At 34.7% G+C, this 22,953-nt stretch overlaps 1 protein-coding gene across 2 annotated transcripts in view; it reads left to right on the forward strand.

Moving 5' to 3' along the window:
• LOC117722690 (uncharacterized) overlaps positions 1-22,953 on the forward strand; it is a 52,624-nt gene that overhangs the window by 24,066 nt on the left and 5,605 nt on the right. For both annotated transcript variants that reach the window (XM_076914654.1, XM_076914653.1), the window contains 2 exons: positions 14,184-14,266; positions 18,132-18,240. The gene's annotated coding sequence lies outside the window, so the exon portion shown is untranslated. The remainder of the gene's footprint in view (positions 1-14,183; positions 14,267-18,131; positions 18,241-22,953) is intronic.

The following is a 22,953-nucleotide window of genomic DNA, read 5'->3' on the forward strand; positions in this document are numbered from 1 at the left end:
CTCAGAATGACTCTTCCTTTCAGCTGTCTGCTGCATGTAGTTCTATTTCGAAAGGGTGCAGCACAAATGGTAGGATGCCAATTTAAAGGGAGAATACACTGAATTTCACTGTGTTGGCATTTGTTCCCCATCATGTTTATCCCTCTGGACAAGAAAGCTACTGTGCTGTCAGATGTACTTGGCAGAAACCATCTGCAAAGGAATTAGATGAGAAGCCAAGGCCGGAGTCTGGAAATATATGAGGTTATGAATCCAGAGAGTCTGTGTCAGAGCTTTGCCCATCTGAGCTTTGAAATGATTGAATTTTGTAAAAGATTCTTAGGTGAGAAGGCTAGATAATTTGGATTTTAGATGTCTGAGTTACAGAAACTATCATGTACAGTAAGTTACCCACTGAACTGATGAATTTAAACAATTTGTTATTCAACAACGACAATGTAAACGAAATATCTCTTAATTAGGGGAGATAGTGAAATGGAGAGAGTACTAAAGAGAGAAAAGAAAGTGAGGAGCAAAGGAAATAAAGGATAGAAGGCAGAAAAAAATGAAAGCAGAAGTAAGTTAAAGAACTCTAAAAGATGAGAGGCTTAAACGCAAAAGAAGCTAGGATAGCTTCGGGAAAGAAAATAAGAATGCAATGGAAAAATCTGATTCATGTGAAATGAAAGGAAAGTGCTTTGTGCAAACAACAGTCCTAGCGTGTGAAATCCTAGGAAATGAAATTTTGTTTGCTCTTTGAATACTGGACTGTGGCTACAGAAGTAATTATTTTTTAGTTGGCTCTTAAAATTAATTTTTTGGAAAGATAAAGGGAAAGAATCAGATACTTGTTGAGAAAGCTGGAGAAAATTACACTTAATGTGGAGGACAAGGAGGGACAGATTCAATGACAATAAGAACATGAAAATATCCCTGGGAAATATGAACGAGGTAGAAATAAGTGGGGTATTTTGCACTGCTTTTTGACTAATGTAGGATGTATGCAAAATTACAGAAAAAAAAACTAGGTTCATGTTTCTAGATAGTTAATACAGCACATTCTCAGTTTTGAGAGAATTAATAGGCTTAAATTATTTAATAGACAATTGAGATTTACATATATGCCATTGGAAAGAGCACTTCAGAAGTTGAAAGACATCCAGGAGAAAATGTTTAATTTGGCCTAACAATAAAGAACAACAACAATAAAAAACATGGGTCTGTTATTTATATATTTTAAAAATAGAATCCTTAAAATAGAATATCAGTATTATATATTACTATGAATCTAGTTAGGTAAATCATGAGACTGAATTTATGATAAATACATTTTAATCATTATTTACTAACAGGCAAACTAGAAATTGCTTCAGGTATATTCAACCAAAGAACTTTAATGCAGATATGATTAAGTAGATGATGGATAAGCTTATCACTATCAATATTAATATTATATATTATCAATATGTAAGAGAGAGAAAACAAAAAAAATAGCACATGCAAGCGTCTAGCATCAACAGACAGAAACTACTGTCCTAAGAATATGTATAGAACAACCACAGCAACAAGAAAAAGCATTTCATTAAAAATGAAGTCACACAGGAAGCACAGAACGGGAAACATCCAGATAGATGCTGGACATGGCTCATTTCACAGAGAGAAGCATCATCTGTTGCCTATATATGCTTTTCATCCTTTCATCCTACTTAGAAAAAGATGACAGATCTGTTTGGGAAAACAAGTTTTAAACAATTGTCTGACTCAGCAAAGCAGGAGAAGCACAACAAACAGAACCAACACACAAAGGGTAGGCATAGGCTATGTCCAAAAATAAATAAATAAATAAATAAATAAATAAATATCATTGAATAAATTGAAATTGGATTAAATAAAAAAATCAACAACAAAGATAAACTGATACCATGTAAATTTTCATAATTTATATATATATAATTGGTTTCAAAAACCCTCAGAATATCAGTGCTATTACTTGGGGGAACTCGCTTAATTCTATATAATTGTTTAAGATCCCATACTACAACATTACCCACAACATTTGAAAAGGTTCTAATACAAAGAAAAAGCATGTTCAATCACTACTAACATTCCTTTCAGAAAAGCAATGCAGTTGTAAACTGTGTTGGTGATTCATCCTTTCTTTCCTGATGAAGTGCATCAGACACAGGAAAGTAGGATCAGATTTGGAGTTTTTTCCATTAAGAGTGGTGAATGTATAAAGTGTATCCCATACACTCGCCATTCTAACTAGCTCTCTAGGGAATAGCTGATTACGAGTATGTTTGAGCTTTGAGCTCTCAACACAGTCAGGCCTACTAAGAAAACTTACAAAGGTAACTTCCACCATCACAGATGTGTCTTTGTCTTCCCCACTCATTTATAAAAAATTTAAAAAGTGTATTTCATTAAGTATGTGTTTGTGTCAGTGTCTGTGTGAATTTGTCACATGTGTTTATTTTCATAGATGCAAGAAGAGGAAGTTAGATTTGTGAAGTTGTATCTATGGGAAATTGTGAGCTACTGATGCGACTGGTTGGAATCAAACTCAAATCCTCTAGAAAAATGAGCAAGCATTCCTAACTGCTGAGGCATTTCTCCACCCTGTCAATGTTTAATTAATTAGTGAATGAATTTTTTTCTTTTTCTTCCTGAGTATTGAGGTGAAAATTATTACAACCCAAGCATGGTCACATTTGATTTAAAACATGGATATGTAATCTCTGACATTCAAGAAAAGTGAATTTATGTAATTTTTAAAATCTTCAGATTAGATGAATTTATATCTATTTTTATCTTTAACATGCTGCCAAACTAAGAGTAACTCAGCTATTTAATTGTTTCCTCTAAATTATTTATTTAGACAATTAGTTCTTTTTCTTAAAATTTCTCTCTCGATGGAAGACAGCATGAAACTCATTTAGTCAGAACTAACCTGTTAAATAATAGCATTGTGTGCAATAGAATATTAAATTAGAATATTAAAACAATTGAATATTAAAACATTCCCTCCTAAGAAAACTATTTAAACAGGAAGGTAAAGAAATCAAAATAGCTTCAGGAAGTCCCTGAAACTGGTCAGATTCACTAGCCCCCTCCCCCACTACCTTACAAAATAGCAAGTAAAAGCTGAGATTCCTCTTCAGAAAAAGGAGAGAAATTTAGACATTTAGACAATCAAAACTTCAAAGACACTTAGCCCAGAGAAGCTGTCTGGAATAAGCAGAAACTAATACAGTGGTCTGGAAGACGTTTATACCAGCTGAGTCACTTAGAAATGACACCAACCTGGCGAGCTACCTGTAGACTACACAGTGTGAACCAAATTCCAATATTGTGAGCTGCCACCCATGCTTGGTGAGTTTGGTAACGAAGCAGTCTAGTTGTCTTTGAGTCCCTTTTGCTCCTATAAGTAACCTCTTACCAATACTCCTATAAGTGTCTCCAGTAAAACACAGTGAGTCACCAAGTTGGGCTTTCAAGTCATCTGTACATTGCTGTGTTGTTGATCTTTATATGGGGTAGTAGCATCTGTTCGTCAACCCAGGAAAAGTTTTGTCACACTACAGGCATGTGTTTGATTTTCCTACTCTTTAACAAGCACAGAGCGAGGCCTCGAATTGACTGATGTACTATTAACCTCAGAATGAATGAGAATTCATATGTGGAATTTTTCTGAAAGAAAAATGAAGCTATTGGAGAAGAAAGTATTCTTTGAAAAAAAAAAAAGAAAACACAGAGGTTTCATAAATAGACCACTATCTTATTTATACTGGGTGATTTTTCTTTTTTGGCCTTTGGACTCCTTACTTTTGACCTACCAACATAGGTTAGATTTCAGCTTTTTTTCAAAAGTGATAGTTATCAACAATTCTATCAAAAGCATTAAAAATCATTAAGCAGTGAGTACTTTGTGTCAAAAGGTTACCATGGCATCTTTGTACCAGGTAAGTGTCCATTTGAAAGGCCACAGAGTTCTGCTTTCACATTTATTGTTCTCTGAATTGACCAGAAAGACATGAAATACAGGAGAAAAGAAATTAAAGCGCTTCCTGAGAATAACCTGCCAGAAGTGACATCATCACAAGGAATGACTTAGTACTGAGAGGCATAAAGAGGAGTCAGGGAATCATAGCATCTTCTAGGCCATCATATAAAACAATGGATATTTGTTCCTTAAAGAATTATAAAAAGGATAACTCAAGGAAACACTCCACACATATAGAAAAGCCAAAGTGTTTTTACCCAACATAGGTAAATTGAAAACAAGAATACTTTTAATAAGATCTTACTATTTGAATCAGAAAACCTTACTGTTAATGTATATATTTTTTAAAAATATATTATTCTTTTGTACACATGAATGTCATGTATGACTGGTAGTCAAAGAGATCAGGGGAGGGTATTGTCTATTCTGAAGCAAAAATTCCAAGTGGATATGTGTGCTGGAAACTGGACATGGGTCCTCCGAAAGTGCAAGAAGAGTTCTTAACTACAGAGATAGTTCTTTAACACTTTGTCTATGGGTTTTTTATTACTAAAGTATATTGTTGACTTTTTTCTATGATGAAAATTAAATCTAATTTAGAAGCTATAATGGAACATATTAAAATCCTATAATTAGAAACATCTGGAATAATTTCTACTGAATTGTAGATGACATACAAATGATATCCATCAAGAACTACAGTAATATTATTGCCACCCACTGCTCTTGCCACCTATGGTATATACAAAGTGACTTTGTTTTTTAAAAAAAAAAATACAATCATGGCAAATATAAAAAATAACAAATTTAGAAAATAAATAATACCTTAGTGAAGTAATCCCATAATGTTATCTTTAGTAATTTATCTCTTATCGTCTGTTCAACTACCAAGCTGGTTCTCAGCTCACAGACAATGGCCTTGTGGAAACATGATAAGCACATCACTTTGCTCCTGAATTTATTATTCTAATGAAGGTAATTCTCTGTGGGCATGAGAAAACTATTAGAGAATCCTATATTGAAGAATTTTCATTCAAATGTCTAATTAGTACTTCAAGCTTCCAATTTTTCCAAATCTGAAAACCAAGAGATTATTAAACCTGGAGGAGTATAAGGAGACATGAGTATGACTGCATGAATAATGAAACTGTAGAAAAGAAAAAAGAAATATGTAAAATTATGGAGTAACAGAGGCACATTTGTCAATGAGTATGTTGATACAAGTACATCAACTATGATAGGGAAAAATAGGGCAGGGAAATATAAACATGGTGCTTGAGAGACCACTGGCAAACTTCTAACCCTTTAGTCAATCTGTAAAACAAAATTTATTTTTATTATACTACTTAACAATATAAATTGTAACAAATATTGATTTGTGATGTGACACTTTCTGACATGCATAAATAATGCCAGAAAGCTCAATTTTAGTAAATGTACAATTTTAGAGTCCAGTTAAACTCTGAAAATGTAACTTCCCCCATATAATATATTCTGACAATTCATCCATTTAACAATCTCAGTATGTTTAAAATATAGTATTTGTCGACACAGATAACACCCACTCTCCAATGCTAATTGTAAATCAAGGTATATAATGACCCTTGAATCACCCAATTCATTGGTTGCTCTGCTTTCTTTACCCATATCTGAGGCATTTCCATCTCCCAGCCTCCTACTCTCATAGATCTAACTGTAAACACATTGTTCTTTGTAGCACACTGAGTAATAATCTAAAACAGAAAACTGTGGTAACTCTTGCCAAGGAACTAAAAATGGTTCTTAACTTTTTTTTTAAAAAGCATTTACTCACATTTCTAGAAGGCCAACTAAGGGTTATCATCCTATTCCACAAAATCTTTTATGATTTTTTCATGAATGCACAGCCAGAGATGCCTTCCAAACCTATGTCTACTGAGAAGCTACAATTTTCAGTTTATTTAGGTATCTGGTACCTGCTCTCACAGATGGATTTCATATCAGCTTAGGGAATAAAATAAAAATCTTTCTTCAGATCTATCTTTAGAATGAGGAAGTCCTATAGATAATTTTTATATTTAATTTTTAATTTTATGGTACAGTAATATTATTTGGTCTCAGATATTTTCTGAAACCAAACTACACAATATCTGTATATTTACACTCCTACCTAGCCAACTCCCTAGGACTGGTTAAGTTGTAGGTCTTGAAATATACCTACTACAACTTGATTGAACCGCCACAAATCCTAGGAGACACTCTACATATTTGTTCTTATGGCCTCAGATAATCGTACTTCTCACTCCTCATCAAGGAAACTTTGCTGCGTAATAGACAGAAATAACTCAAAATGCAGACTTGTAGATGTCAGTCCCAACTGATTTATCCACAACACAGCTTGTATACCAAACACTCAAGAATCATTGCAGAAGATGGAGTAGATGGAGTGAAAATACTGTAAGACCCAAAGCATCAGGGAGTTTGCTATGTGATTGTGTGTCCTAGAATTTTGAGAAGCAGCACTCAGGAAGTCTGAGTATGACTGATTACTACTGCCTAAACATTACCTGAACAAAGAGGTACAAATAGATGTACTAATGTGCATCACGGAAAACTCAGGAGTCCCCTACCCAAGAGAAAGAACTGCAGGCAACTAAGTCTGTTAAGAGCCTGCAAAATCATTCTTTCCCAGGGAAGGGTTCAATAATATTTAATGTAATATCAAAATGGTTAGCTTTAAAACATATATATATATATATATATATAATCAATCAAAGTAAAATAGATTATGATATGATTAAAATATCAGAGATACATGAGGGCCTGAGGGATAAGTATGTGCTTATATTATAAGGTAAGAAGATAAAATATATTTTCAGAAAGTTACAGTAAAATATACTAGCATATGGCAGGCTAAAAAGTGAAATGTTGCCTCCTCCCGTGTCTGCTCAAAGGAGTCTCAGTGACAGAAGAATAAACTTGAAATTTGATCAAAATTTCATTAAGATATTGAATTTACCATTGTGGCTAGGTACATCTCCTGATGGAATTTTAGAAGTGTCTGATCAGATAGATGGTGACAAATGGTACACTTAAATTTATATGACCAACGTATATTGTATTGTGGCCTCAGCTACTAAGTTTTGTGTTTTCCTCAGGGTACACAAGAGTGCTTTGAACAACCATTTTTCTTTGAACTAATCATATTAATGTATTAATTAATATTTAATGTTTTGTTACAAAGTATTTTATTACTATACAATATTTATTTTGTTTTGGAAGCTAGCCAGTTCATTAAATACCCTTTGTAATGTTCTAGCTAATCAGATTATTCAGGCTGTGATGCAAGACTTCCATTGCATATATAAGCTCTTGGTAGTCTATCAAAAATATGCAAGCTGTTCTTCAGTTTCCAACTTCTGTGGGTTGGTTACCCCAGGAACAGTTTCCTATCATAGCCTTCAAGGTCAAATAAAAAAATAGATAAGAACCTGCTTATTTATCAAAGATTAGGAATTTGACACAAATAAGGAATCTCATCCTAGTAACTTCCAGCACTCATAAGTTGGATGGAGAAGGGCTATAAGTTCTTGGGCAGTTTTTTTAGGTTCATACTGAGACTCTTTCTCCTTTATGTTCAAGCAAACTAAAACATGTCTTACAAATACAAGAAATGTTTCTCAGAGATAGAAGATCACAATTACTAAGGTAGTTAGGATCTTTTAGATTGGACAGGCATATATTAAATCATTATACCCCTGTATTATTTAGAATAAGTTAATGGGTTTTTATAAGCCAGAATCAATCAAGAACACTTTAATTTTATTGGTTCCTCTGATGCTGTTTTCGTCTGGTTGGTTTTTTGTTTGTTTGTTTGTTTGTTCTTCTACTATGATGTTTAGAATGAGGGTCACTAGCTATAATTACTTTAGAGAGATAAAACTTTGATGATATGAAATTATAAATGTATGCTTAATTGAGAACATGACATGGCATTCAAATATGTTTGTAAAACTTCATCATTTATCAATTATTCTCATTATTTGATTACTATTGTCAACATAGAAATGATAGCCACTCTTTTTCCATTTCACTATAATTTGTTTGAATAAATTATTCTCTATGACATGAACTTCAATGGTAAAGAGAGGAAGCTAAAGACCCTCTATTTCTGTTACTGAGATTCTAAAAAGATCTGGAAAAATGGTTCAAGTCAACCATACAGACTTTGAATCCCAGCACTGATGTAAAAATCTGGAGTGTGCCTGTTACCCAAGCACTAAGGGCGGTAAAGAGGAAAACCTTTGGGTATTGATGACTACCTATTCTTTCTCAATCCTGGAACTCCAGTTTTAGGAAGAAAATTTGTACCACAAATAAGCTAGAGAGCAATTAAAGAAGATACGTTCCTCTATTTGGCATGTCTGTCAGTGTATAGGGGTACAGATGTACTGTTGAATCCATACATGGATATGTGCCACATAGACACACACACACACACACACACACACACACACACACACACACAAGAAAGTCAAATGTGTTGGTCTAGGAAAACTGGCAAGTAAGTCAAATTCTATATGGAAAAGCAAAGCCTTTCCACAAGAGAAACGTCAACATGCAAATAATATTAGCACCACGTAAACAGAAGCTGAGGATAGTGGAGTGTTGTGCATGACAAAAAGAAGTGAGAAGACTCATGTGGTTGAAAAATACCATAATCCAGAAACAAGGGCAGTGGGAACTAAGGTGACATTTAAGCAGAGTATTTCCTATGGATATATTTAATATCTTGTGTAGCAGTAGAGAATGCAGCCATAGCTAAAGAAAGAAGATGAAAGTAACAGAAAAAAAAGCACAGTAATTCTCTGAGCAGTGTAAAGGATGAGGCTGTCTTGACTAGATGGAAAAAGAAAAGTCCCTTAAGAATCGTCATTTTGTTCCTGGAACTTCCTAGGGAGTTCACAGAGAGAGGACATATGGAGAGAGGACATATTCTAATTTGGTAGGCAAAGTACTCAGGTTGGAAACTTTTGCATTTCCTGTCTTCTCTCTTCAGTTACCAAGGGTTTTCATCCTACAGACAGCTTAATCTATGATATGATGCCATATGGCTGTTGTTTACTCAATAGAAAATGAGCTCTTAATATTTCAACTCACCTTGCAGTTGAATAATGTCTCAGTTAGGGTTTCTATTGTTGCAATGAAAACAGCATGACCACAAAGCAAGTTGTAAAGAAAAGAGTTTATTCAGCTTCCACTTCCTGATCATAATCCATCATTGGAGGAACTCAGGACAGGAACTCAAATAAAGCTGGAACCTGGAGGCAGGAGCTGATGCAGAGAACAAGGATGCTTACTGGCTTGCATTCCATGGCTTGCCCAGCCTGCTTTCTTATAGAACCCAGTGCTACAAGCCCAGGGATGGTACTACCCCAAATTGGTTGCACCACCTGACCCATTCATCACTAAGATAATGCCTTACAGCTGGACTTCATGGAGGCATTTCTTCAGCTGAAGGTTAGTTATGAGGAGTGACACTATTTGAGCGAATTAGGAGGTGTGGCCTTTTGGAGAAAGTGTATTACTGAGAGTGTGCACAACAACACCAGTGTCTCATGTTCTCAGCCTACATATCAGGATATAGTTCTGAGGTATGTCTGCAGGATCTTCCTGGGTACCTCCATGCTGTCTGCCATGATGATAATGGACTAAACCTCTGAAACCATAAGCCAGCCCCAAATTATTTTCACCTGTGTTTGTTATTGGTTATGGTGACTCTTGACAGCAATATAACAGTAACTAAGAAAGGAGTTATTTTATTTAATTTTGTTTTATCAAAAAACAATGATTAGAAAGTGGATGGAGGCTATAGCTCAGTGGTAGAATACTTGTATAACCTGTACAAGGGTCTATCCCAGAAGCACAATAAATAAATAGACATGGTAATGAAAGTGTCACAACCATGACACATTTTGTATAGTTCATTGTACATGACAGCTCTTTAGCATGACTATTAAAATATAACCTAAAGTCAATCTCTTGCTTAAATTAATACCATATAATACATTATGTTTAAACTCAAATCTAGGCTCTTCTCCATATTTTCCAAAATGTTTGTCAGAAAACTTTGAGCTGAGACCAGATCACCTGATTTCTGGTCCATCTGAGCCCATTAATTACTTTTTTCCAGTTCCCAAAAGTGATTTATGTTCACTGAGAGATAGATGCTATCAACTTGCCATTCCTATACTTGCAAAATACTGGATCTAGACTTTAGTGCCACAGACATAGTCCTACAATTCATATATTCACTCAACAACCATCAGTTTCTCTTTTAGCTTCTTCAAATACAAACTCAAGTTGTTCTAGCTATTATTTTGTCATACACACTTTAGTCATTGTTAATTACTCCATAATCAGATTCTCTAACATCCTTGCTCTCTGCCATATTATTCATGCATCTACTAATTATTTGCAAGTTCTGAGCCTCAGGATACTGTTGACTTTTGACAGGGTGTATTTCTAGCACCAAAGTCTATAGGTCCCAAATATAGTAACAGCGAAGGTCAGTTTAAATAGAATATCAATTAAGTAAAATAGGCCTTTAATTCCAGACCTTAGGAGCAAAGGTGGGGAGATGTCTGTAAGTTCTAGACCATAATGATATACCCAATAAGGTTCAGGATATCCAGAACTGTACAGTGAGAACCCTATATACCCAAAATAAAAATGAAATATCAAACCTAAAGAAGAAGGATTATGTGAATTACAGAAAAGGTGTGTTTATTTCTTCCAAATAGAAAATGAGTTGTATGCAGATGGTAATGTTTTAACAGGAACTAAACCAGAAATATGAAAAACTATACTGGCGAAAATTAGTCACAACTTAAAGTAGTTCATATGTTATTGACTTCTAACTGATTGTCATATTGATACAATAACAATTCAAAAATTGTGAGCTTGAGCCAGGCAGTGGTGGCGCACGCCTTTAATCCCAGCACTTGGGAGGCAGAGGCAGGTGGATTTCTGAGTTTGAGGCGAGGCTGGTCTACAGACTGAATTCAAGGACAGCCAGGACTACGTAGAGAAACCCTGTCTCGAAAAAACAAAAGAAAACAAAAAAGAAAAATTGTGAGCTTGAACTGATGTTTTAGCACCCCACTTTAAAGTATGGTATAAAACATACATAGATCATCATCATGTTTAAAAATGTGTTCAGAATATATATAGTCTATCCATCCTTTTCTCTAAGTTGCCAGAAATGACGTTTACGATGTCATAATATCTTTTAATTTGCTAATGTATTAAAATACCAATTTTATCAATTATATTTTAGTCAATGATTTGTAAAGATATTGAAATAGAATTAAAACATTTATTTAAATGGGCTTATTATCTTAACCATAAAATATTTTAATTAAAATAAACTCCTGAATTTCCCCTAAGATTTCTTTAAATGACCTATATCATCATATTACATATGTAACATTTTAATAGCTCATTAGTTCTTCTTTTAATTGTTTATTTCTGAGATATTTATTTTAATTACAACATTTATCTCTTTGTTTTCCTCCCTACAAAACCGTCCATAATCCTGTCCACAATCTCCTTCTAATGCATGGCTTAATTTTCATTAATTGTGTGTGTGTGTGTGTGTGTGTGTGTGTGTGTGTGTGTGTGTATAAACATGTATATTCTTAAATATAACCTGTTGAGTCCATAAAAAGTTGAATATATATATATATATATATATATATATATATATATATATATATTCCATATATATATATATATGGAATATTCTGGTTTGGTAAATTAGGTATTGTAAATTCATCCCCATTAACCATGATTTTACCAGCACTGAGTAGTTAGCTATATATAGGTTTCTAGCACCAGGTATGGTATCCCTCTTGTGGAACAGGTCTTAAGTTTACTGACAAGCTCTGTGTTCTACTGATTCACCCTTAGGGTAGCTGTATCATGCTAGTCATTAATTTGGATCATAGGAGTAACTGATAGGATTGCAGGTTTCCCTGCTCCTTTGGAAGCTTTCATGGTGCCCTATGAAATTATAAAAGCTAGTCCTCAGGGAAAGGACATCAAGTCAGTTTAAGCTTAGTGGCCTTTGGGCCTTATCATCACATGTGTGGTGTCTTCAGCAGTAGAGACTTACCTTCCACCTCTAGATGAAAAGCAAGCACAATAGAAACCAGTTTTACATTTTTTTTTTCAGTACTGGTCAACAACTCAAAAGAGACAGCTCATGTCTTCTGTTCGGGTCTTTGTTAAGTAACCTTTGGTACTTGGAGAAAGCACTTCTAGCCCAGAAAAGAAAATATACTATTTCTTAAGAGGACTTCTTAAAAACCTACCAGCTGCTGTTTTTAATTCTTTAATTTAGTTTTTAATCGTTATTATTGTTGTTGAGGTTCTGCTTTGTTTTTCATGAGAACTTTAAAAGTGACCTAGCATAAACATCTCTAGAATCAAAATGGTCTATTTTTAAAAAATGTAAATATCAAAATTACGGGAATTTTATCTAAAAAAATAACCATTACTTGTGACAAAAGACATTTATTCATCATATATTAACTAATGTACATCATTAAATACACAGATGACATTGCAGTTTCTCTTGTTTCCCATAGTCTTTAGGGTTGGGTTAGATCAGTGCATGCAAGTTTCTACTACAACATCAATCATGCAGTGTTCTCTGTAATTTTTGTGAGAGTTGATTTAGTTCTTTGTCACTGACAATTGGTGGCTAGTGATATTTATAAGACTTAGAACACAACACTAAGAAGATATGCTATTTCATTTAAAATCACAATTAAGCTGGTGGTATATCTATATCTATATATATATCATCTATTCCTGTATTTATATCTATACCTATATCTATCTGTCTATCTATCTATAAATCTCTATCTAGCATCACTGTCTCTTTCTCTATCTCCATCTAATCTACCTCTCTCTATATATGTATGTATATATATATATATATATATATATATATATGCAAATACATGTAAGTATGTATGTATGTGTGTATGTTTTTCATGAGGAGCTGAATAGATAAATGGCCTATGACAAAGCTCTATGAATTATTGCTACTGCTATAAACACTACTCATTAAAGAACACAGATCAGTCTTAAATTCATGTGCTAAATAAAAAAAAAAACCAATTGGAAAAAGAGTGATACTAAATAAATGCACCTTATGAAAGGCAAAACTTCTGTCCCTTTAAAGACAGAAAGAAACCGACTTCCCTGGGTTAATTTGCATTGAGAAATAAATAGTTCCAAACTGGTATGTATGTGTAGGTTGATTTGAAGCTTTTCTAGACCTTTCCTTTTATTTATTGTTCTGTTTTTTTTTTTTTTTTTTTGCCAAGGCTTCAGAGTCCTGAAATGACATCATAGAATTTGTATTTTTACACTTTTATTTTTCATTAAATATTTGAATTTCTACATCTTTTATTTTCCTATAAAGAAATCAAAAATCAACTTAGAGTATTATAAATAAATCCTGGCTGACTTGAATTTATACTGTGTTGGAACTGGCTCTGTGGATCACATCAAACTAAACTGATTTCTTAGTACTGACTTTGTCACATTTTATAAGAGATTTAATCTGTCTTTAACTGTATTTCTAAGCATTCTTATTTTTTAATATTATTATGCTCTGTAAATTCATCTTCTTTGCATTGGTTTAAAATGCAGTTATTTCATATTTCTATTTTAGATAATTTCAGATTTATGAAATGTTGCAAGAGTTGACCAGGGAAGTCTTTGTGAGAATTGGACATGTTCGGTTGCCATTTTATAACACTTTTAATCTACAAACTATCTTTCTATGATGTTAACATATTTCTTATTGTACAGAACATATATTCTGTAGAGTGTCTCTACAGAATAATTTGCTTTATTTTCAAAACTCCTTATTTAATTCAGGTATTGTAATTCATATTATTTATTTCATGTCTGAAGATTTTATTTTAATTATAATATTTTTCCTTGCCTTATCTCCTTCAAACCCTCCCATAGTGCATTCCTTGCTCTCTGTCTAATTTTCTTTGTATTAATTGTCCTCACATTCATATATGTATGTACATATACATTAAAATATTATATATTCAGTCTCAATCATGTTAATTCTTTGCAAGCTTTCAGGATTGGCCATTTGGTAGTAAATACCTATTGTTGTGTTCTTCACCAGGGAAGAATATTTCTGCAACTCTGAATATTGCTTAGTTGTCTGTAGTCCTTCGTGTGCTGCTGAGACCTCCTGAGTTTTTCATGGTACACTTTACTTTTGTCTTATTGTCATCCTTCTTTAGAACATATTTAGACAATCATATTATTAAGAATTTACGTTTAGAGTCTCTAACGTTACTAGGAGAGACAGTCTCACAACAAATTACCGAATCTCCAGGTTATTATAATATTTTTATATTTCTACTATCTTTCCCAAAACAGCTCCTGGGCCTTAGGTATAGCAATTGTTTTCTAGATATATCTACTCTGCACTGTAGTTTTCTGTAATGTTTTGCTTCTGCTAAAAAGAAAAGTTTTCTTGATGAGGGATCAAGATATCTATGGCTATAAAGAAAAATGATTAGCGTGTACCTAGAGGTTATGCTGGCTTGGAAAGTGGCACTTGTATGTTCTCTTCCAAGACCCATTACTTCACTAGTGCAGGGCACTTGGCTCGGTTTCCAATACTAGACAAGATTTCTTTCCCATTGTGAATGTCTGAAGTTATTTAGAGAATAGTATGTTATCAATAAGTTAAACATGATACTACTACACACTTATTATTTTTTGCTGGGCTGGTTATTATTATAGTTCATAGATGTCACAGTTGGTCAGGTTGCTTTACTGTTTTGAAAGTATGTGATACCTTTTAGTACCACAAAAGCTAATCTTCAGAAAGAAGGTTCAACTCACTTCCGGTTCAGAAGCCTCTGAACCCTGTGTCTGACATTGGATTGTGTCTCACAAAACAAATGTACCTTCCACCTCTGGGGGATACCCAAGAGAAAAAGCAACATCTGTAATGTTTTAGGAGTCTTCTTGATAACTTTGACCAACAAATTATAATAACGTCTTTCATGGCTGGTAATGGGATTTTTGCTAGATGAGCTGTTTCTTACTCGTGTGGAACAGTTTCAGCCCCCAAAAGAAAATTATGTTAAACCTATATTTCTAGATTTATACAGAGATTTATGTATTTTACTTGCTGTTTATTCATAAATAGTTAATCATATATTTCCTTAGGATTTTTAAACATACTCTTACATCATTTAACACATTCCCTCCTTCCCTTTTATTAATTTACCTCCTCACTTTTAATTTTTTTCCCAATCCAATCCCATGCACTCTGATATTCTCCACTTTCTTTGTTCCATCACAATACCTTGGCAGGGTCCCATTTTACATCCCTTATTTCTGTAAATTCTGCCTTGTAAATCAAAAGTTCAGTGAGTCACGTCCTTTCCAACATCTGCAACTGATTCACATGATTGCTTTCATAATACACAGAAAAATTCTAATAGAGGTTCTGTCATCAAGAATGCTGAAAATGTGTAGCATCAGCTCCCTCTCAGAAAAAAAACTTTATTCCTACTTCATAACATGAAGTACTTGTTAGAGGGTGAATACAATTCAATCTAATTTTTTTCTACTAGTTTTACTAAGACAGAACTATATGATTGATTTTCATATAATATACAAATTTCTCCCTGATTCTCTTAGTAGTCTTTGACCACTGATTACATTAGAAAGCAAGCTTTACTTTGTTTGTACTAATTTTTTAAAATTAGTCCCTGTTAACAAATTTTCTTTTTCAGTAATAAGTAAATAGGTAGGTAAAACAAAGTTGAAATCAGTACATTATGCTACTTTAAGTTTTTAAAGAATAATTAAAAGAGTATCTAAATTGAAGGTAAATGATGTTCTTGCTAAATAATGTTATACCTGCAAATAGAAAGTTCAGTTTGGTGTTCATTCTGTCAGTACCAACCAAGTACAATCATACCTACACACATGAAAAGGAAAGACTTTAAGAAATATTGTTTACAATGTTCAAATGAATATGTTTATCAAAATAACTTTCAGTAATGCCTAGGCATGCCATTGCTCATGCAGATGGGAAGGGCTCTTACATGTCAAAGAAAGTTTCGATTTTAAGGACAACTCACGCCAAGTAACAGAGTGTTTCCAATGGTTCATTTATCCATACACACATATTCCTTGCTGAACATATCAAGAGTTATCAGATAAAATCAATATAATATGTTCTGACTATAAGCTGAGACAGTTTTCTGAGAATTTGAGTTGTCTGGATAACACATTATGTGGTAGGTGTCTTTAATTTAAATATTTCAGATTCTCTTTATAGTAGAGATTATAAAAAACAGAGCTTTTCCATTTGTAAAAAAGTCTCTATGTACCTTGGATAGCAATATTTGCTAAGGCTTAAAATTAAAAGAAAATTTTTATTAATTGCAAGAGATTGCTTTTTTTGTGTGTTCAATGTCCATATGTGACCATCACTGGTCATTTTAATCTCCTCTTCAAATTTTCATCAAGCTTCTCCCTACTCCAATACAGAAACATTTGATAATTCTGACAGATATTCAGGGTAATAATATCAGTAAAACATTGCAAATGTAAACATACATGTTTATTCTTTTCTATTTACTTATGATATGTTACATAAAGTAAATGATTATGTCAAAGAATATATAAAACACATTTAGATATATATTTATCAAACTCTATAGGCCAGGCATATTGACACACATCTTTTATTTCAGCACTTGGGAGACTTCAGGGCAATCCTAGTCTACATAGAAAATTTCAGGCTAGTCCAGGCTGCATCATAAGAGATTGTTTCAAAAAACAAAAACAATCTTAGAATACTCATTCTTAAATAATATAAAGAATCAGGGATTTGGGATGGAAAAAGTAAAGAAACAGGGCTCTAAGCATGACTGGATTGATACACATGTGAACTCCCAAAGACTGTGGCAGCATTCACAATACCTGGACAGGTCTAAGCAAGAAGCAGTCACAGAGATAGGAAAAGAAGAATATATAGCATCCATTCTTAACCCAAAATAATATTCCAATTGATAATTGCTTACAATGAAAAACTACATTTCTCCAAGGTTGTCTGGCTGGGTATACAAACTACATTTAAGGGCAGACTCCATGACCAGCAGTAGATATCAAATACAAAATCAACTTAATATAATTTTTCAAGGTTTTTATTTTGTTTTTGTTTTTTTCTTACAATACTTTTTCAGATCATTTTTAATTACCTTCTAGATCTTTTGCTTAAATATTATAATTTTCTATTTATATTAAGCTTCTTTTGGAGGCAGAAAATAACTTAATATCAAATAATCACAAATAGAATCAATACAGAAGGCTTATATGAAGAAGTACAAATTAGAAGGTTATAGCCAGGGTGAACATTTTAAAGGAGGTGGCTAGAAAAATCTTGTTAGAGGTAGCATCTGAGATTTTATTAATGAGAACAGGCACATGTATGTCAGAGAGAACTTTTCAGACAAAGCATAATTAGGACAAATTCGAGAATCATTAAAGTAATTTGCATCTGTAAGAAGTTGCCTGTAGCCTTACAACAGCCTAAAATTGGGAGGAACAACCATGATATTTGAAAAAAAAAAAAAAGGCAGGCTAACAGTCTTAATGTAGGGAAAGTTCTTGTCCTGTTATTTTTTGTTTAAAACAAAAAGGAAATGTCACTGGGTTCTAAATCAATTATGTGGAAAGGGTGGATCAACAAACTGTGCAGAACTGAAGGGAGACATTAGCAAGGATGCTAGAAATATAGTCTTCCCCCCTTTTTCACTTCTCATCATTTCCCTCTTTGGATTAATATGATTTATACCTAAATATTTGGATATCTATCTCTATAAAACTTATTTTGTCACTGCATAGAACAGACATCCAGTTTACTGTGTTCTCCTATATAGAATATTGCCTCAATATGATGACCTGCATAGCAGGAAGCTATTTTAAATGTTTATAACCATAGTAGAAGACAACAACCAGTACTTTCTCATCAACATATATTTATAAAGTACAGGCATTTACATAACTTCTATATGCATACCCATTATGATTCTTTCAGGGCTATGTACAAGGCAACTAACTGAGCATTGAATACTGCCTGCTTTATCATCTCTAGAGGAACAGACAAAGAATGTTTAATAAATCACCCTACAAGAGTTTCTACCAAGGTAAAGGGGCATAAACAAGGGTAGATGTAACCTAGGACACAGGTAAGACTAAAAACCCCACTGTGAAGTTGAAAATAGACAAAACGCACAACACATTTTGTAAGAATATGTCTTTACTTAAGAAAATGTGTCATCTGCATTACAAATAGCTTCCTAGGAGAGGAAGGCAATGTGGAGTGAGATAGAAAATGGGGATAAAACAAAACAGAAAACATCAGTGTCTGAGTGATGACAGCCAGATTGTAACACGGGAGAAATATAAGATGTATTACCATCTCACACATGCTAACATTGTGAATGTAAAACACTGGACATTAAGCCAAAAGATGAAATAAATAGTGCTACTATTTTATTATTAAGGACTTTTTATTCATTACTGGCATAAAAAATATATTTTAAAAGTCAACTAAGATATAACATGGATTTAGCTTGCATTAAGTTCCAAGCCTGACCAGAGAGGTACTCTTGAGAAAAACAAAACAAAACAAAACAACAACAACAAACAAACAAACAAACACCCGGCATGGTATTGGTACAGAGACAGGCAGGAAGATCAATAAAATAGAATTGAAGACTCAGGAATGAACCCACACACCTATGGTCACTTGATCTTTGACAAAGGAGCTAAAACCATGCAGTAGAAAAAAGACATCATTTTTGACAAGTAGTGCTGTTCAACTGGAGGTCAGCATGTAGAAAAGTGCACATAGATCCATTATTTCCTTGTACAAAGCTCAAGACCAAGTGGATTAAGGACCTCCACATAAAACCAGATACACTGAAACTAATACAAGAAAAACTGGGGAAGAGCCTTGACCACATGGGCACAGGTAAAAATTTCCTGACCATAACACCTATGGCTTATGTTCTGAGATCAACAATTGACAAATGGGACCTCATAAAATTACAAAGATTCTGTAAGGCAAAAAATACTGTCATTAGGACAAAAGAGCAACCAACGACTTGAGAAAAGATCATTACCTACATCCAATAGGGGGGCTACTATCCAGTAAACAAAGAACTAAAAATGTTAGACTCCAGAAACCCAAATAACCCTATTAAAAAATGGGGCAAGAAGCTTAACAAAGAATTTTCAACTGAGGAACAGCAAATGGCCTAGAAGCACCTAAAGAACTGTTGAACATCCTTAGTCATCAGGGAAATGCAAATCCAAACAACCCTGAGATTCCACCTCACAGCAGGTGACAGCAGATGGTGGCAAGGATGTGAAAATAGAGGAACACTCCTCCATTGCTGGTGAGATTGTAAGCTGGTACATTCACTTTGGAAATCAGTCTGGTGGTTCCTCAGAAAATTGTACAAAGTACTACCTGAGGACCCAGCTATATCCCTCCTGGCCATAAAACCAAAAGATGCTCCAACATATAACAAGGACACATACTCCATTATGTTCATAGCAATCTTATTTATAATAGACAGAAGCTGTAAACAACCCAGATGTCCTTCAACAGAGGAATGGATACAGAAAATGTGGTACATTTACACAATGGAGTACTACTCAACTATTAAAAACAATGACTTCATTAAATTCTTAGGCAAATGGATGGAACTAAAAATATCATCCTGAGTGAGATAACCTAATCACAAAAAGCACACACATGGTATGCACTCACTGATAACTGGATGTTAGTCCAAAAGCTCGGAATACCCAATATACAATTCACAGAACCACATGAAGCTCATAAAGCAGGAAGACCAAACTGTGGATGCATAAGTCCTTCTTAGAAAAGGAAACAAAATATTCATGGAGCAAATATGGAGAAATATTGTGGAAAAGAGACTGAAGGAAAGGCGATCTAGAGGGTGTCCCACCTGGGGAAACCCAGACACTACTGGGAATGCAAAGAAATACATGCTGAGAGAAGCCTGATATAGCTGTCTCCTGAGAGGCTCTGCCAGAGCCTGAACAATACAGAGGCAGATGTTCACAGCCAACTATTGGACTGACCATGGGGTCCCCAATGGAGGAATTAGAGAAAGGACTGTAGGAGCTGAAGGGGTTTGGAATGCCATAGGAAGAACAACAATATCAATCAACCAGAACCCCAGAGCTTCCATGGACTAAACCAACAATAAAAAAGGACACATGGAGGGACTGATGGCTCCAGCTGCATAAGTAGCAGTAGATGGCCTTGTTGGACATCAATGGGAGGAGAGGCCCATGATGCTGTAAAGGCTAGATGACCCAGTTCAGCATAATGTGAGGGTGGGGAGCCAGGAGTAGGTGGATGTATGGGGGACCACCCTCATAGAAGCAGGGGGAGAGGGAATGGCATAAGGCTTCCAGGGTGGGTGAACCAGGATAGGGAATAACATTTGAAATGTAAATAAAGAAAATATCCAATAAAAAGAAAAGAAAAGAAATGTTTAAATGATATTAACATCATCATCCCTTAGTCAACAGGGAAATGCATATCAAAATGACACTGAGATTCTTCTTTACACCAGTCAAAATGGCTAAGATCAGAAACTTAGGGGCAGCAGATGATGGAGAGAATGTTGATTTCTCCATGCTGGTGATATTGCAAGTTGATTTCCACTTTGGAAATCAATCTGGCGGTTCATCAGAAAACTGGAAATAGTTTTATCTGAATACCCAGCTGTACCACTCTTGGGCATATACCCAGAAGGTGGTCTATCATATCTCAAGAAAACGTGCTTCACTATGTTCATAGAAGCCTTATTTAAAGTAGCCAGAAGCTGGAAACTACCCAAATGTCCCTCAGCAGAAGAATGTATACAGGGAATGTGGTACATTTGCAAAATAGTTTTTCAGCTATTAAAAATGAGGACTTCATGTATTTTGCAGGCAAATGGATGGAACTAGAATATATATCATCCTGAGTGAGGTAACTCAGACTGAAAAGGACATACATGGTATGTACTTATTTATAAGTGGATCTTAGCCCCAAAGCTCAGAATACCAATAATACAACTCACAGACCATAGGAAGCTTACCAAGAAGGAAGGCCAAAAAGTAGATTCTTCAATCCCACTTAGAAGGGGGACAATATAATTGTGAGAGGCAGATGGAAGGACATGGGTAGGAAAGGGGAGAGGGAGGGAAAATGTGGGTACTATCATGTATGAAGGAGAGGAAGGGAGAAGCCCAGAGGACCAGAAGAATGAATAGAAATATACGTCAATGTGGGGTGAGGAACAGGAGAATGAATAGAGTCCTGAACACTAGGAATATGAGAGGGTCCCAGGACCAAACGCGAATGGCATTAGCAAAAATGTCCAGCTATGAGGAGATAGAACTTGAACAGACCACATCCTGTAAAACGACATGGCCCCCAGTTGAGGGATGGGGCTATCAATGCACCTCAAAATATTTAACCCAGAATTGTTCCTGTTTAAAGGAAATGCAGATACAAAAAATGAAGCAGAGACTGAAGGAATGGCCATTCAGAGACTGCTCCACCTTGGGATCCATCCCATGCACAGACACAAAAGCTGAACATCATTGTTGAGGCCAAGATGTGCATGCAGACAGGAGCCTAGTATATCTGTCCTCTGAGAGGCTCTGCTAGCACCTGACTAAGACTGAATTGCAGATGTTCACAGCCAACCATAAGACTGAACCTGTGGACCCCAATGAAAGAGTTATGGGAAGGACTAAAGGAGCTGAAGGGAATTGAAACCCCCATAGGAAGAACAATACCAACTAATATAACCACTCAGATCTCTCAATGCTTCATCCACCAATTAAATATCATATGTGGGTCTTTCTGATGTTGTTCTACTTCGTATATGGCAGAGGACTGCCTTATCTGGCCTCAGTTGAAGGGGATGCACTTGATCCTGTGGAGGCTTGATGCCCCAGAAAAGGGGGATGCTAGAGGGGTGAGATAGGAGTAGAAGTGGCTTGGTGTGTGGGTAGATGAGAGAGCACAGTCTTAGAGGCAAAGAGGAAGGGGAAGGGGGTGGAAGTTATTTGTAGGGGGTACCAGGAAGGGAGAAAACATTTGAAATGTAAATAATTAGTATTCATGTTAACACTGGGTGCAGTAACTTAATCATACTTTCTTAGTTATAAATACCTGGATCTTCCTATGACAACTTAGGTTGTACACTTAAAAGCTTTAAATCTGCTATGTTCTGTACCTACCACACTACTTTAGAATGTGTCCTTTAACCAAATCCTGCAACTTCTCAAACTGTTCTAAATTGATAGTTCTTAAAGTCTAACTGTGTGATAACAGAGCTTCATTTTAAATAGAATACAGTTTTAATTTTTGATAAGCTGCTGAATTTTAAAGAGTTTTTTTGAGACAAATATTTTGGATCATGAAGAGAATATATATTATCCAGTAGTAATTTTGTCTTTACATTTGCTTGATGTGACATCATTGATACAAATGTTAATCACTGCTTGACTATGTTCATAAAGCTGTTTAACCATAAAAGAATAATAATTTACTGGGAAAATGATAAGCTATGATCTCAGATTGAAGAGATGTGTTTGTGTATGTGTAGTCAGAAGACATCCTGAAAACAACAGTTCCTATAAAACAACTCAAGTTTCACAGAGAAGTCCACTTCGTCAAAAACTAAGACATGCTAGACTCAAACAGATATCTTCCAGGAGGTAGAATAATTCTGGGTCTCAGGGAGGAGAAACAAAACATGGAAAGAGATCGATCTTTGACAACTACAGCAGCATGATTTGGAAAGAGAGAGTAGGGAAAG

Source organism: Arvicanthis niloticus, chromosome 17 (genome assembly GCF_011762505.2).
Source record: "Arvicanthis niloticus isolate mArvNil1 chromosome 17, mArvNil1.pat.X, whole genome shotgun sequence".
In the NCBI taxonomy this organism is placed as follows: Eukaryota; Metazoa; Chordata; class Mammalia; order Rodentia; family Muridae; genus Arvicanthis; species Arvicanthis niloticus.